Source organism: Podarcis erhardii (assembly GCF_964252035.2).
Source record: "Podarcis erhardii genome assembly, chromosome: 4".
NCBI classification, from domain to species: Eukaryota; Metazoa; Chordata; class Lepidosauria; order Squamata; family Lacertidae; genus Podarcis; species Podarcis erhardii.
In genome coordinates this window covers 33,654,971-33,672,149 of record NC_138508.1, presented here as the reverse complement: position 1 = coordinate 33,672,149, position 17,179 = coordinate 33,654,971, and the positions used below count along the sequence as shown (strand labels likewise).

Genomic DNA, 17,179 nt, shown 5'->3' with positions numbered 1-17,179 from the left:
CAGGGTAGATATCTGGATAGTAGTTATATTTCTTGGTGGCACAGCCTGGAAATGTCACCACAGGGAAAGTAATTTTTCTTTTGCGTGTCTACATACAAACACACTGCATATCTGAAATTCACTCTCACCTCTCCTAGTGTGATATCTCATTAACATTACAGTTCCTATAAAGAGATTAAATCAAGGCTACAAAAAGTTAAGTGCCTTCATATAGCCACACAGCAAATGCACTGAAACAAGCAAGCCTTTTGGATTTCTTCTGCAACTAAAAACATTTCACACCAATTACAATTTCACTGGAATCCAGAATAAATAATAAATCACAGAATTTTATAACTGGAAGGCATCATGCAGGTCATCTATTCAAACCCTTTCTTGGCTGCAGGATCTGCAATGTAGGTTGCCACTGCAGCATCCCTGACAGAAGATCCCAGCATCTGCTCCTGCAAAAGAGAGCTCCTGAACAACAATGGGTAAATCTGTCAATTTTTGTTTCTTTCAGTTTCTCATTTTTCCAATCTTAAGTACAGTTCACCACGTTTCCATCTCAGTTTGCTATAAAAAATAAATTCAAAATCGTAAAATTCATTAGCATTTTAGTGTGAATTTTTCCTTACACATATCTGTATGCAGTTTTGCTCAATATACAGAATTTTGCAGAGCTAGTCTCTCTAATAAAATGCACCTTCGTGATATTATCATGAATGTAAGCATTTAATATGCATTTTTGTACCCATAATGTGGCTGGAGAACTGAACTGCAACATTCAAAGAAATATGAATTTGGAAAGATGACTGTTTCGTTTCACACATTATTTCAGAAGGAGCAAGTTAGGTAGAACAAAATAAAGAAATTCCTTCCAGTAGCACCTTAAAGACCAACTAAGTTAGTTCTTGGTATGAGCTTTCGTGTGCATGCACACTTCTTCAGATACACTGAAACAGAAGTCTAAGTTAGGTAGGTTTGCTTTTAAATGCAAACTTAATTTATTTTCTCCCGCATCCCTACTTCTGAACCAGCTTTTGTCAAGCAGTTCTTGTCCTTAGGAAGTTTCTCCTAATGTTCACTAGAAATCTAGTTCCCCACAGAGTTCTACCCATTGCTCCCCTCTGGAGCAATAAAGGACATGTTAGCTCCATCTTATGCATTACAATCCTACACATGCTTGAAAATTATTTTCTATTCGCTCTATAGCCTAATTTTTTTAAAAAACACACACACACACACACACACACACACAGAGAGAGAGAGAGAGAGAGAGAGAGAGAGAGAAACTAAGGTGCAGTTCTCCAGTCTTTTACACATGCAAATAGAAGAATTATCTAATTAAGATATTTTCAGAGAAAAGTTTTCTTTTCCACGGTGTGCGTGTGCATATGGTGTTTATAAACTGTCTTTTAACATTTAGATATTTTATTCATTTTTCCACATGGTACAAGTAGAACACATATCACTGTTGGAAAGATACCAATCAAATAGCATGGCGCTGAATCTAAGGAACTCTAACAACAGAGGGCTGAAACAGCAGCATAATAGGGAGCACAAGACACTATCTTTTGAAAGCAATACAGAACCTTAGAGGAGGTGCTTAATACACAGAGGGCAACACTTTATCAAGCTTTAGCCCTGTCCTCTGAGGAGGAGCAGGTGGAACAAAACAGCAGATATGTGTACTTCTAGCTACCGCAAGAAGCTGTTGGTCACAAACATCTGTACCCCAGGACCAGAGGTCTCCACACCAGTTGATTGGGTTCTCGGCCCACTCTCAGATTCTGCTCCCCAATCCCCTTCAGAAGCATAAAAATAGATGATAAACCAAAAAGAGCTTCACAATTGCCACATGAGGTGTGGGAATAACAGGCAATCCCCTGTCTGAAGGCCAGGAAGTAGGTGAGCTTCCAGTCTGAGCTGTTTCACTGCCGAAGCAACAACCTCCACAGAGTTCCAAGTTCAGCCTTTCTGAACTGGGAAAATAGGCACATTTCATTTTAAAGATCTAAGCTCTGGTCACAATACTCATAAACTGGACCATACACTGGTCACAGCTTATATTAATCATTGAGTCACAGGAAAACTCAGCAGGACTTAGCAGCTAAATCATTTTGTACCACAAGATGGTAAATGTATGGATGGATATGAAGGCTGCCATAAAACTATGTTTTGGAGGATCAGAAAATAGCTCTGCGTTCACACACTTCCACCATGGTTATGGGCTGTAGTCTTCATGCAAACCACATTTTTTCCAGTTTGGATGTTATACTAATCAAATCAGGAGCTTACTTATTAAGCTAAGTGTGTGGTGTGAGAGCAGGGGGAGTGTGTGCTCCCAATCCTCCAAATGATGGATTGAAGGATCAGAAACCTTACACGTGGATCAGTTAATGGTAGCTATCTACTCACTGGATAGATTATACAGCTGTAACTTACAAACAGAAAAGGTGCCTTGGATGTTAGCAACTTCCTTTCCTGAACGCAAAGTTCTTTTGTCAGGATTTCAGATTGTGCATGAAGATTTGCTTTATTAGGCTATTTCCAGGTAGGTGTTTATTGCAGGATCAATGCTCGTCATGCATGCAAGCTTTTGGCAGCATCTATATGATGTCATTGGGAATAAAATGGCAGCCTGTTTGCAATGGAAATCCAGCAAGTTCTTCAAAAAAGCAAACAAATCTGTTACCATTAACTTGTTGCACTATTTGCCAATTAAGACCCCATCTGAAAGCACCCCAAGTCCCACCTTTTTTAATGATCGCTTCCTTCACCCTGTTTGTATGGGTGGCATTTTGGAGAATCACACCACTCTGCCTACTAAAGCCATTTATTATTTGTAGGAAGACAGTGGAAAACTTTAAGCACATGCCTATGGGCAACGCAACCCTGAAGAAAAGGGCAATTACTGCTAGGCGGTATTTTCAGCTTAAAACTCCTATGATTTAAATAGCCACTTGAGCTGTGCTCTCGCAGTTTACCATGCCAATAGAATACCTAAATGAAATTACAACCTTCTGATATGCGGCAGGGTTCCCGTTCTTTACTGTGTAATATACACGGCCGGGAGAAATTGCATGACAGTTTGCTAAGGCAGAGTGTATCGCAAGAACGTTCTCCCCCAACATATGATTATGCTTCTTATTTCCTGGAAAGCACATCTAATGACGTACGGCACGCATGATACCCATGTTTTGGTGAACTCGAGACATGTGCCCTGAAGTATACTGCCACAACCCTTCAGCAACACAGCTCCTCTGTAATTTGCACTGACTTTGTTTTGCCAGCAGCGTTACCCCACGCTAGCATGGGATCATAATAGAAAATCCTAGAACATGCAGAGAGGAAAATAAAAGCAAATAATACATCTATGGGGGTATCTTATTAGATGCATTTATTAGCCTATTTTATCGTACCAATCATTAAAGCATTATGAGGATCTCCCCTGAACTCAGGGGAGTTTCAAGGCAGCTTATGATTCTGCATGTAAGGCTGCTGTTAAAAAAGAAAAAAGAATCCCCGCTTACACACCAGAAGTTAATGGTAGAAGTTAAGCTTGTTGAAATACACACACAATAAACATATGACTACACAGAAGAAGATAAAAAGAGCAAAACAGTTTCACAGCCATATACTTGCCCAAGCTGACATAATAGGTTTTATCTATTCCTGTTCCTCAAGTACTCAAGACAGTATACATGGTCTTCTCCCCTTTTTATCCTCATAATTCCCTTAACAACTTGAGACCAGTCGACTTGCCTTACCCCACATGTTCTCACTCAACTGCTTTGATTGGTGGAATTGGCACTGCTACAGGTGCCACAGTCTGCATTTGTAAGAAATTGATTGTTTATTGTGGCAGCACCTGCACTTTGGGACTCCCTGCCTATTGAGTGCTTGCTAAAGCCCTTCTTGTTCAGACAAGCCTACCCAGATGTCAAGAAAGTTGTTAATCTGTGTTAGTATTTTAACTTTTGTATGTTTTCTCACTTTTATTGTTTTATCTTTTTGTAAACTACTTTGAGGTTTTTTACAATAAAGTTGTGTATACCTTTTAATAAATAAATAGATAGATAGTGACCCTGTGAGGAGGCTTAGACCAAACTTTTCCCCTCTGGGAATTAAAATTTGCTTGCATCACACTGAATTTTTTATTGATAAGAAATACGTTGGAAAAGAAATGCTTGTTTTGTAACATAGAACACTACTACTTTATAATATGATCATGGGACATCCAGAAAGTATGAAACAATTCAGCTACATATTCTATTTTTTTTAATTAAAAAACCCTGTTATGATACTATACTATACTATACTATACTATACTATACTATACTATACTATACTATACTATACTATACTACAATGAAATGTTTTTATTTTTATTTTTGGGGGATTGTCCTTGAATCTTACCACCACACTTGCTATCCTCTCATGCCACACCCGTTGTGAACCAAATGATGGCAGAAATGTGACTTGGCCTAACGGGGGGATAGGTGACTTGGCCTGTTTGGGGGATAGGTTTGGTGGCCTCTTCAGAGATTGTTGCCAAACTCAGCATGAGGGTTCCCAAGGTGAAAGCAGTGGTCTTCATCACTGTTGGGATGCCAGACACCAATTTAAATAAAGATGGCAGACCGAAACCTGCCTTTGAATTAACTTCCCCCAAATATTTTGATGGGACCAAGCTAGCAAATTGCACTACTCATTTAAAAATCACAATTTTGTTTGGTTTCTAAAAAAAATTATGGGCAGGCCAAGCACTTTCCATTAGCATAATATGAAATATATATGAAAAATTGGGGGAAAAATACTACCTTTCTGGGCTCCCTGGCTACAAAAATGGCAGAGAGAAACAGTTAACCTCAGGTGGTTATACAAAACAGAACAATAATAGCCTATTTTCATGATGCAGATTCAATGCTACTTGTTTCCATGCTCATTAATAACTTAGGGAAAGAGAGAAGCAACGTTTTCAGTTTGATGGAAGTGTTTTGAAGGAGCACATATTCACTACATTTCAGGGCATTTGTTTCAAGGCAGTGAATGAGAGTTCACACCAAATCTGTATACCTAACATGTTTTGTGTGTCTTCACCTACAGATAGCACAATGCTAAAAGACAGGAGGTCATAAATCATTATAAAAATCCCCAAAACTCTACTGATTCCTATTGGAAATAAACCATGTGTCATTTGCCAGAAAATATGTACCGTACTGTTTCCACTATCTGATGTATACACTTTTCGGCACTAGTGGAGAAACCCTTGAACTCTCTCAAGAGCCTCTTTCATCATTCACAAAGCATTATTTAGCTGCGGAACTCAGAATTTCCATAAAATTAGCATTTGTATACTGGTTACAGTTCGCATCAATAAAAATGGTATATACTACTTAGAATTAGTTTACTATTTTCTTGGTGGCAATTAGGGCATAACCCACATTAAGAAGCAGTTGCACTCATTGTGCTGAGTGACATCCAGTGCTCCCCCCCTTAAAAAAATGTTTAGGGGGGTACTCTCATTTTCCTACTCATATTGAAATACTGCCCCTCAATGAGGCCAAACTTAGATTCACAAAATGTTTAGGGGTATGCGTACCCCTGCATACCCCCAGAAAAAGAAAGCACTGGTGACATCTATAATATTTTTTACATAGCAAAACCATACTGTATAGATGATAGGTTTTACGTATATTAACTAATAACTGTTTTTGAATTTGGGTGGTACTGCCTTGTCTTTGAGTGCGTTTTGTAGACATCATGGTGTGGAATGATTTCCAGGAAAACGATCCATTCAGAAGTATTTTCCAGACAGAAGAAGTGCTTCATATTTAGAATAAGACCATTCATTCACCTAGCTAGTACAGTCTACTCTGTCTCATTAGTTCAAGGTGATTAAAATATATATTTAAAAATATTTAAAGACTGCAGGTGTTCCCTTTCAACTGTATTTCCCCCCTCTTAGCTAAATATAACATGAAATTTGTCCTGCCTGTTCCACATTTGCAAACACTGATGTGAATTTGCCTTATGTGCAGAGGGTCCCAGTTTGAATTTCCAGGCAGGAATGAGAAAAAACCCTGTAGGTCTGCTGCCAGTCAGAGTAAACAATTCTGAGCTAGCTGGACTAGCTGACATAAGGCAGCTTTCTATGTAGCAATAGGTATTTTTTAATTGCTTGGCCTCTGAATAAGCATTTTAATTAAATCACTCCATGTATTTTATTTTTTAAGGTTTGGCTATGTCTCTCTAAGTTTTCACAACGTTTATAGGTCTGAACATGTTTTTATGGGCCAAACTAGATGTTGCAAAACTAGCACATGTATCAGACTCAAAATTTGAGTGTTTAAGAAGAAGAAGAAGAAGCAAGCAAGCAAGCACGGCAGGCGGCAAATTCGATTGGATGAGCAGGCGAAAGGGGAAGCGGCTGTGCAACCCTCTCACCTTTTACTACTCAAAATCCCTTCCTCCATCTGCTTTTGAACCTGCAGGGAGAAATACAGGTGCCAAGCGTGTATCTGCATAGAAGATTCCCACAAAGCTTCACGTGTGAATTATTCATATCATCTTATAAGGAAAAAGAACAGAAGGGTGAAGAGTTTATTTTATTTTATTTTATTGAAAAAACCCTTCATGTGCAAAAAATAATAATAAAAATGGAACTCCGATCTATAAACGAACTACTTTTTCCTCCTATTCCCAAAGGTTGCTTTTATAGAAGCATTTTCTTTTACTATGCATTCACTGGAGAGTTCCTTTTCTGCTTGGCTGGGCAATCAGGTATTCAGAGCATAATGTAAATGCTCAGAAACACAGGCATGAAAAGTTGCCAGACAAAGAATCCAAGTGAAGAATTTAACATTTTCTCTTCTTCCCGACCCCTTCCAACAGCACACTTGTGTCTCCTACAAGCACCTTGTTAGCTACTGCCAAGGCTGACACCCACTGGTGACAGCAGGAAAACCCACCATTGCAAGCTAAAGTCAACCTAAACAATATTGATTAGTCTGTCACTAGCAATTAATGTAGAGTAAAGCTTTCTCAGCTCTGTAAAAGCTGCTAAAATCTTCAGCCTCTAGTGTGATAAGAAAACAAAACAAATATTATATTTCCTGCTTTGCTTCGGAAGCACCAATAGCTGCAGCCACATCACAATGTCTGAATCCTCATCACTCACCACCACAGTTGTAGTTCCTGTTCCAAGTGATGACGAAGGAGCCTCTCTGCCTCTTGAGAGTGACAAGGCTTGGCTGCTTCGCCTGCCTCAGCTTTTTGAGTTCACAAGGATCCACAGGGAGTGCTGAGGCAGAGAACTTAGGGAGGGGAGAGGTGGGAAGAAAAATCACTGGAGCCTCTTAACGATCAAACTTCCACTAACTTAGAGGAAATGTCTTGTAAATAAACAGAAAAAAGCAAAGCCCATTCTGTCCTGCCAGAGGAATGTACATTATTGCCTCGATGGAGCATTTTATACAACACCAGAGACGCAACCGTGTCTCTCGAAACAGCGTCTCTGAAATTCAGAGCGGGGGGGGGGGGGAGAGAAGGAAAGAAAGAGTGTGTGTATATGAGAGACAGAGAAAGGAAGAAACTATAAAAACAAACAATGCTGGGAGGTTCATGCAGTTTTCAGTAGGAAAACAAACTGTCCAAATTCAACAGCCTACTAACTTAATTGCTTTAGAACTAATAATCACGCAAGCAATGAATGTATTTAAGTTCCACTTTGCCAATCTAGGACTTGTGAAATTCAAGGCAAGGGACAGGAGAGGACAGATAACTATAGAAAGTATTGATAGTATTGATAACGTGCCCTCCCCCTTCCCATCTCCAAATCCGGCCACTCGGGGAATTTTATTTATTTTTTAATGTATCAATTGTTCAGTCACAATTCAGAATTGCTTGAATACAGGGATAAGTATAGGCTAAGCACAGTGGTTAAATGTCAACTGCTTTGGAAGGACTGTGCAGACATTACTGGTTTTAGAACATGCAAAGCGGGTACACAATATGTAGGTGGTCAGGGATATGGAGAATGTAGGGCAGGACACTAAAAGCTGCTGCTGCGGGAGTGATCTTGTACTGGGAACAACAGGGACCAACCACTTTATTCCGTGGGGTAGATTGGGCTGACTTCCACCGCTCTGCAGCACCACCTTCACAAACGGTAGGAGGGCACTTTCAAGCACAGAATAGGTAATCTGAGGAACTCATAGGGACCCACCTGACCTTATATAATTACTGTTCCTAGCATGTGCCTTTAATATGAGCAACGTGTTATCCAGAGTGGGCTGAGCTATCTTAAGAATTGTTAGTCAGACTACCATCAGCGAGTCCAAATAAATGCTATTGTACCCTGACCGTTTTTAAGGAAAGGGCTGGTACTGTGATGTTTTTCTTGTAATGATCTATATGTTTTAATGTATCCAGTGGCGTAGCGTGGGTTGTCAGCACCCGGGGCAAGGCAAGTAATTTGCGCCCCCTAACCCGTGGATTTGCGCCCCCTAACCCTAACCCCCAGATGTTGCGCCCGGTGCGGCCGGCCCCCCCTGCACCCCCACGCTACACCACTGAATATATCATATATTCTATTAATGTTTAACTGTTTTCTCATTATTATTTTCTCATTATTATTTTATATTCTCACATTCTCAAGGAGGAAGGTGGTTAGCCCCCTCCTCCCAAGCAGCTTGAAAACATCCTTAGGCTGCATGAGATAAAAGTATCCATAGCAAAAGGAGAACACAGCCTTGGAGAATTTAGGTGCTGAGATTTCATCTTTACCCTTTGTTTGATACCACCCTGATAAAGCAAAAGTTAATCTTGACTATCCCATGGAAACACTGGAAAAAGTGAGAAATTGCTAACAAATCCTATTGTTATTAATGGGCCATGAGCACAATTAACTTTAGCTGGATTGGGATCATTACGTTTCCGAACTTAGAAGACAATTTATATACAGTACAAGAGAGTCAAGTTTTACTTCACTGAAATAAAAACTGATGATTGTTCTTTAAAAAGCACTGGAGGGAAGAATGAGTAAGAACCTAAAGTAGGAGAAACTGAGTTTTGAGAAAATATTTTTAACCTCAGAACTCAGAAATAGAGCCAATGCTACCAAATGAAAGTTCATATTAGGCTAAGTGGATTTTGAACTTACAATGCCTCAATAAAATTTTTTGTATGGGTATAATTTGGCCCTTTGTGTATAATAAACACTACAAAATTAAATTAACAGCCTTGACATTCTGAGTATTTATTATTTACTATTATAGAGCATGTGTAAACAGAAAGAGGAATATGAGGCAGTGAGATACCAGCAACTATTGGGTCAACCAGACTTTGAAAGAATGGAAGCAGGTTTTCTAATTATTTTCAACCCTTCTTCAGATTTTGGTGCCCAACTATTTAATTAACATTTTGCCTATATCTGTGTCCTTCTTGCACTTATGATGCTCAACCAGGTTAACATCATACTAACAAGGCAACATGTATTCCACTTTTTTCTATTGTTCTGAAGTTCCAAAGCGTGAAGAAAAGTTTTTTAAAAGTAAGAAGACTTGTGTCTGGAATTTTATGACATGTTGGGCCAACCATGGCATTATTGCAATTGCTGTGTTCTTGTTTGGAGCTAAGAAAAAACAAAATAAAAAAATTCCTTCCAGTAGCACCTTAAAGACCAACTATGTTAGTTCTTGGTATGAGCTTTCGTGTGCATGCACACTTCTTCAGATACACTGAAACAGAAGTCACCAGACCCTTCTATATAGTGAGAAGGTGGGGAGGGGTATTACTCAGAAGGGTGGTGGGAATGGGTGATTGGCAAATAGCTGTGATGAGCCTGTTGACGACTCTTAACGACTGCAATAGGTCTTACAGGAAAAAGCAAGGGGTGAGAAGGTGAAAAATGGCTTTGTCATGTATAATGAGATAAGAATCCAATGTCTTTGTTCAGACCAGGTCTCTCCATGGTTTTAAGTTTGGTAATAAGTTATAAGTTCTTACTTATAAGCGGCTAATAATTTCCTTTCCCTTCCTCCCCCACAACAAACACTCTGTGAGGTGAGTGAGGCTGAGAGACTTCAGAGAAGTGTGACTAGCCCAAGAGGAAGTGAACCTGGTTCACCAGATTACGAGTCTACTGCTCTTAACACCACACTGGCTAAGCTAACCTAGACAGCTTTCCAGGATGACAACTAAAGGAAAAGGGGAAAGACAGATATTGTTTCCCCTCTTTGGGATTCCTACATGCTAAAAAGAGAATCAGAATCATGTCATTTATTCTGCTATCACCTATGGTGCTGAAGTCACAGCTCCAATTCACATAACAATAAGAGACAGGAGGGCAATCACGTTCCTTCAATATGCTGACATTTCCCATTTGTGCCCTTCTTCAAAGTTTTAATTTGGTAAAGGTGCTTTGCAGCTTGTCTTTTAACAGGTCACAAATAACTTGGGATGCAAGATCTCATATTTCATTTTCTCCTGCTGGTGCCACTAAATATTTCATCTACCTTTAAAACAGCAGACTCCTTTGGAAGGCCCTATCTCTCCCCCCCCCACCTTTATCTGCACTGTTTGCACACTGGTTCAGGGGATTTGTTCTTCAACATTAGACCAGTTTGCTCATACCTAATTAAGTAAAAGTAATCAACAAGCCATAAAACAGCTCAACACTAGGTACTGTATTTGCTTTGGAGACAGTTTTAAAAACATATGTGAGATGTATGTGTAATACACAAGGCCACAGAAAGAGTCGCTTAGCATAAAGATACCCCTTCGTACCTGGACGAGATTTCTCTGAATCTTCAATTTCAGATTGTAGTAATTTAGCATGCACTCTGCTGGGTTGTTGTTGTGGGTTGTATTTTTTTTGGGGGGGGGGGCTCATTTCACAAATGCTTTTTCAATATATTCTAACCCTTTTACAGTCAACAGAAAAATAGTATTGTGTATATAAAGTATTGCCCTTGCATGCCTAAGGGCTGGGGGTAAATTCTCCCCAACCAGTTTCCCACTTCCCTCAAGAATAGTCGTGATTTGCCATCCTGAATCTATTTTATTATTATTCTTTATTCTGAATTGAGTACCATTGGTTTGAACAGGACAACTCCAGGGTAGAAAGTTTGCCAAAGAGAGCTAAGTGCCTTATGTCTCTTCCAGTTCCTCATTTAAAAAATGAGACCTATTTCTTTTCTTCACATGATCACCTGGAATCTTAATGGCCAGAGACAGTGAGTAACAAGGAAGAAAATTCTGCCCTTTAAAACTTGCACACCTTTTTGAAAACTACAGTAAATAGTTTAATATTTGTGTCGCCTGCAGCATCATGCGTTCTTCATCAATATTTATGATACATGATAGATCTGTCCTATTAAACTAGGAACCGATAATCATTTGCCCTTTGGATATATGCAGTGCACTGACTGTGCTTATGTTTCAAGCAGCTGTGCAAATTCTGCTGCACTTAGCTGCCCATAATTTCACCTTCCCAGAGAAACTATCTTAAACAGCAGGAGGTAAGAACCACCACATATGTTCATTGCACACAAAATGGTCACCAGGTGGGGGCTCCTTGGAATTACATCCACATGAAAGATGCTCTGTGCTGCAGGCTGTTTTTCTGCATGGAATATGGTCACCACTACCCCACAGATAATCTCCACATCACTGCAAAGCATTCCTATATCTAATTTACAGTGGCACGGAGGCCATACACAAGGTCCTGCTCAGAGTATTCCAGTGACTATGTAGGGTAGTTGGTAAGAAGGGACTTATTGTGCCTAGCACCTTGTCTCTGGAATGCTCTCCCTCGAAATCTTCATTGTGTGCTTCCTGGAAAGCATCCAGAACTGTTGCTTTTACCTGCTGCTTTTAACATGATTTGATGCTGCTTTTCTCGATTTTTTGTTATGGGCCTTTTTCTTATTTCATATACAGTGGTACCTCGTACTGTGTAACCTCCAGGTTATGGAATATTTGGGTTACGCCGCAGCAAACCTGGAAGTGTATACTTCAAGGTTTCACCACTCACGCATGCGCAGAAGCGCTCTGCAGATGTGGCGCCTCTAGTTACGGATTTTTCAGGGTGCGCATGGCACCCCGAAATGAATTAAATCAGTAAACAAAGGTACCACTGTATTTGAGCTGCCTCATAAAGCTTTCTGTTAAGGTGTGCTGGGTTCCAAAATCAATAAATAATATTTTGTTTTCTTCCCAACTGGTTATTAACTGAAATAAATAAAAACTAAGTACCTTTGGTATATACTTGCTATTACACATTAATGGTTTGTCGCATGAACATAGGAAGCTGACTTATCCCAAGTCAAACTATTCATTGACAGGGCTTGATGCTGTCTCCTCGGGCTGGTGGCAGCTTTACAGGGTCTTTCAGGTGTGTACACCACTGGCTATTCATTTTGACACATCTATATTCCACTTTTTAGCCAAAAAGCTCTAGAGCAGCTTATAGCTCAATGAAAAGCAAACCACTCCATGCCTCCTATCTTTCTCTTTCTGCAAAGTGGTGGATCTGGGAGAACCAAAGGCAGCTGGTGCCTCAAAAGAATTGATGTGATATCCCTGCTTCCTTTCTCTTCCTCTGCTGCAGTCTGATGTGATCCTTTTAAGTGCAAATGCCGGGAATTGAAACTGGGGCTCTTCTTGCATGCAAAGGATATGCTCTACCAGTAGTCCCCTTAATGTGACCCAAAATTACATAGCAAAAACCAGATTTGGGAATATTTCACAATGAAACACACTGCACTGCACTAACTCATCACCCAACAATTAGAGCCTCTTTTTATTATAACAAGCACTCTCTTTCACCTCATAGAACTGAGTAACAGCAATAATGTCAGAACTCAAGGCTACAGCAAACTTTCATAGTAACCAGGGCAAGGAAGTCATTAGCGAGTAGAACCTAATAGAAATATTTGGTAGAGATGGTTTCCTATGTGTCAAAGAATAGGAGAAATATATTAATAGGATAAGTTTAAGTCTGCCCTGTCTACTTCCTTGAAAAATATGTTTTAAGAATATTGAACATGCAGAATGTTCTTTCTTCCGTATAACCAACTGAAACAAAATGAACTACGGACTTTACCTACCAGATAAAGAATATAGATACAGAGAGCATGGAAGAGCTTTGCATTATTATCAAGACATTTATAGCACCAAGATAAAATATTTGCATTTTAAATGAAATATGCTACTTCACTTTTTTAATGATTTGCTGCACTCCTTTGCATGGAAAACACTTAACAGGTCTGAAGGCACATGCCTGGGCCTGGTCAGTGTTTGAGTGGGAAACTTTCTGGAATCCCTATGAATACTACCTTGGGTTCCATGATGAAATTAAGAGTCTTATGCTCTACCTATTGAGCTATGTTAGAAAAGGCATGTGGCAAAAAAGGGAAGGGCAAAGCTATCCTTCTCTCCTGCCCTGGCCAAAATGGGCCAGGAAGGATTTGGAAGAAGCTTCACCAAGGAACCCACAACCACCATCAAGAAGATACGATTTATCTACCCATGAAGAAAAAGCCCCCTGTTCACTTATATTTTAAAGGTAGGAAGAAAGAAAATGAAGGCGAAAAATACAGAGGTTACCCTATGTCCCTGAACTCCCTTTCCTAAATCATTGTATATATAAAACTGGGTCATTTAGATGAGAGGCATCAGTCATGCTTTGGAATAGGAAAGCAAACAATTTTCATTCTATTGTGCACTTGTATTTGAAACCAACTTTTCTGCTGTGACCCTCTATACTTACCCTGTCTGTTGCTCTAACCAGCAACATGCCTTTTCAATCTGCCTTCCTGGGGTCTGCATTTGATTACAGCATTCATGTTCTATTTAGATTCTTTTGTACCATGCCCTGTGGTGCTAGTACGAAAGGTGTTATTTATAAAATGTAATTCTGTTGTATTGCAATTTGGATTCAAAGAGGACAAGTAATATAAAATACTTAGTTTATTTAATAATTTCTTGGATTTATTAAATCAGGATCTTTACAAGATTAGTGCTGGGAGGTAGGAGGAGGTTATTAACTAATAAACAGGCTTCAGGCAACCCCTACTCCTCTACAGAATATACATTATTTAAACAGTTTCTCTTTGGAGAACCAAGATGTGCATCCAGCTCAAATTTCTCTTCTTGGTTTTTTTGTTTTTTAAGCATCAAGAAACAGACATTTGTTAAGATTTCTTGAGCTTATATTAGTTTCAAACAGGTCATTTGCAATTGTATTTTTCTCCCTTGCAGTAGCATTTGCGAAAAATCATCAGAGAATATCATATACGTCTGCTCACATATATACAGTTGTCTGCTCACTGGGAAGCTTGTGGCTGGCATCAGAATACACACTTCTAGGGAAAATGCCATGCATGAAGCAGCACAATTTCATCAGCTACTGCTTTTTAAAAAAGTGTTTGGGATTAAATCTTAATGTCTTCGGTGACACTCTTTTTCAAATAAACATATTTAGGACTGGGGCCACCCTTGCAGAATCCATTGCTGTTTTAGCTACTATCATGCAGGCTGTAAGTCCCAACAGTTATAACAGCATTCCATGCAGTTTTGCCCTATTCCAAGGCCACTCTGTCTGCCTTCAGAATCTCACCCTGCCCCGTGATATCTACCTCCCTGCATAAATATTCTTCAGCTGTCCTTACAGAACATGTCTGGGGCCATATAAAAGGTAAAGGTAAAGGACCCCTGGACAGTTAAGTCCAGTCAAAGGCGACAATGGGGTTACGGTGCTCATCTCACTGTCAGACTGAGGGAGCCGGCGTTTGTCCCCAGACAGCTTTCCGGGTCATGTGGCCAGCATGACTAAAACACTTCTGGTACAACGGAACACCGTGACAGAAGCCAGAGCGCACAGAAACGCTGTTTACCTTCCTGCCACAGCAGTACCTATTTATCTACTTGCACTAGCGTGCTTTCGAACTGTTAGGTTGGCAGGAGCTGGGACAGAGCACGGGAGCTCACTCTGTGGTGGGGATTCAAACCACCGACCTTCCGATCGGCAAGTCCAAGAGGCTCAGTGGTTTAGACTACAGCACTATATACATTTTACAGACTCAATAGTGTTGGTAGCTTGTGCTAAAGCAGCAGTAAGGATGACACCTGGATCCTTCCCAACAGTGGTGCAAACTAATAATCAAACTAACCCCCCAAAATATGACAATCTCCCTGACCTAAATAGGAACAAAACTCTTTTGCAAGTTACACCAAGGACACTTTTATCTGGCACAATAGTTTTATGTTCTTCTTCTAAGTGTGCCAAACCCTTAAGCTGGATCCCCATGAGCTGCTGTGCCAACTGTAACTAATTAGAATCTGATTGACAGTTCATATTTAAAAAAAGGAAAAGAAATGGAAGTTACTTGCTTTGGAAATTTGAATGGTATCTAAAGTAATGCAGAATAAAATTATTTTAAATTTTGAAATTAACAGTTGTATGTGGACTGAAGAGCATAATCCTATCATCACCAGTCTTTATCTCTTTCTCATGCTGTGTGTTGTTTTTGTATCCACCTTTAAAATCAAAATGATCTCTGATCCTAAATCAAATGTCAAGTAATTTGAGTAAGTAATTTTACCCATTTAAAATGAAGTGAAGCTTGAACTTGGGCAATTGATAGTCTGTTAATTTGTCAGTAGAACAGGGTCTTTCGAAAAAGATACAGAACTCTAATATGCAAATATTCGAAAGCAGCAAGTCTGAATTTATTTCAAAACGCTTGTTTTAAACATTTTATTTTTATATCTATTTCTGCTTGAGTGGAGCAAAACAAGTGGAGCGACAGAGGAAGGCGTTTTCATTTCAAATATTAGGAATGAGCCAAGCTGTGGTTTGGGGTCAGATTTTCTTAAAATAATTCTGGCTACCAAGAGCAGCTAACAACAACTGACAGTTAAATTGCCATTGATGTTGTATATCACTTTGGGTGCTGCTGTGGCAGAGCATGCAACTCAAGATTAAAAAAAGAAGAAGATTATATTAAAAACACTTTAAAGCATTGGCCTAAATCCACAGAAACATGTCACCACATCATAAGCTGACTTAAAAATACACTACAGACACACACCACCAACTTGGGGAAAAGTCAAAAGCATTGTATAATAGGGAAGAGCTGATAATTGGGGGGGGGGGCGGGCGAGAAGGAAAAACACAGCTGGGCCAGAGCAAGTCCTAGCAAGCACCTAAATGAAGCTGTCAAATCATGCCCCATATTAATCTACCACTACACCTTTTATCTTCTGTGGCAACTAAACCGGAACCTACCAAACTGAGTGTAACACACTTGATTTTTAATGAAAGAACCAGAATAAGTGTGAGAGAATGCCTTTTAGAAGTATAGATGATTGGAATTTTTTTGGCCACAAATTCTGGGAGTAGGGCAGAGAGGGAGAAACCATATTTGCCTAGAAAAACAAGACAAAATGTTCTGTGTTGCCTACAAAAGTTAATGCCAAGGTAAACTGATTAGATACTAAATGCTTATCACACATTGGGCTAAAAGTGACCCTATATCATGTGGGGGTTTTTTGCAAAGAGGGAATAGCAGGGCATGAAAGCTTGTGGAGAAATATTGTCTATAGGAGTTGTGCTTGGTGGGATGGAGAAGAAGCCCACAGCTTCTTTATGAAAGCCAGCTACTTCAGGCTGAAAGGCCACACCCAAATACTCCCCAAATAGTTCAAGCAAGCAAGCACCAATCTGCCAGTAGAGTTTCTTGGCTATCTTGCCCCTTTTGAACGATCATGGTACTCGGTCTTAAATATGTTCCAATATATCTGTTTTACTGCTGTTGTGCTAAGGAAGATGACTCAACAGAAGGGGGAAAGTTTCACAGTAAGGCAAGAGTTCTCTAATCTTGCCATTGCTCGGCAGAGCTCCTCCAGATAATTCAGAGCCTACTTTAGCTTCGGCAGGTTTAACAATCACTTAATGGGTGGCCACAGGCTGCTCCCTTTCCAGCCCTAGGAGGAAGGAAGTGTAAGAAACCTTCCTTCTGTCCAGCAGCCACAGACTGCCAATGGGGTCATGCTGGATTGAGTCATCTGCAGCTGCCACACAGCTGCCTATACTTCAGCTGGCCAAGAGTGGACATTCTGACTCCTGGCTGAATCTAAAATGAGAGAAAAGGAAGAGCTCTATGTAAGAATAGGCAACTGGCAGCTC

At 39.8% G+C, this 17,179-nt stretch overlaps 1 protein-coding gene across 19 annotated transcripts in view; it reads right to left on the bottom strand.

Annotated features, from left to right (window-relative positions):
* ZBTB20 (zinc finger and BTB domain containing 20) overlaps positions 1-17,179 on the bottom strand; it is a 633,941-nt gene that overhangs the window by 201,620 nt on the left and 415,142 nt on the right. Inside the window, exon 6 of one of the 19 annotated variants that reach the window (XM_081859682.1) lies at positions 7,166-7,301. The exons of the other annotated variants lie outside the window; for them this stretch is intronic. The gene's annotated coding sequence lies outside the window, so the exon portion shown is untranslated. The remainder of the gene's footprint in view (positions 1-7,165; positions 7,302-17,179) is intronic. 19 annotated transcript variants of the gene reach the window in all.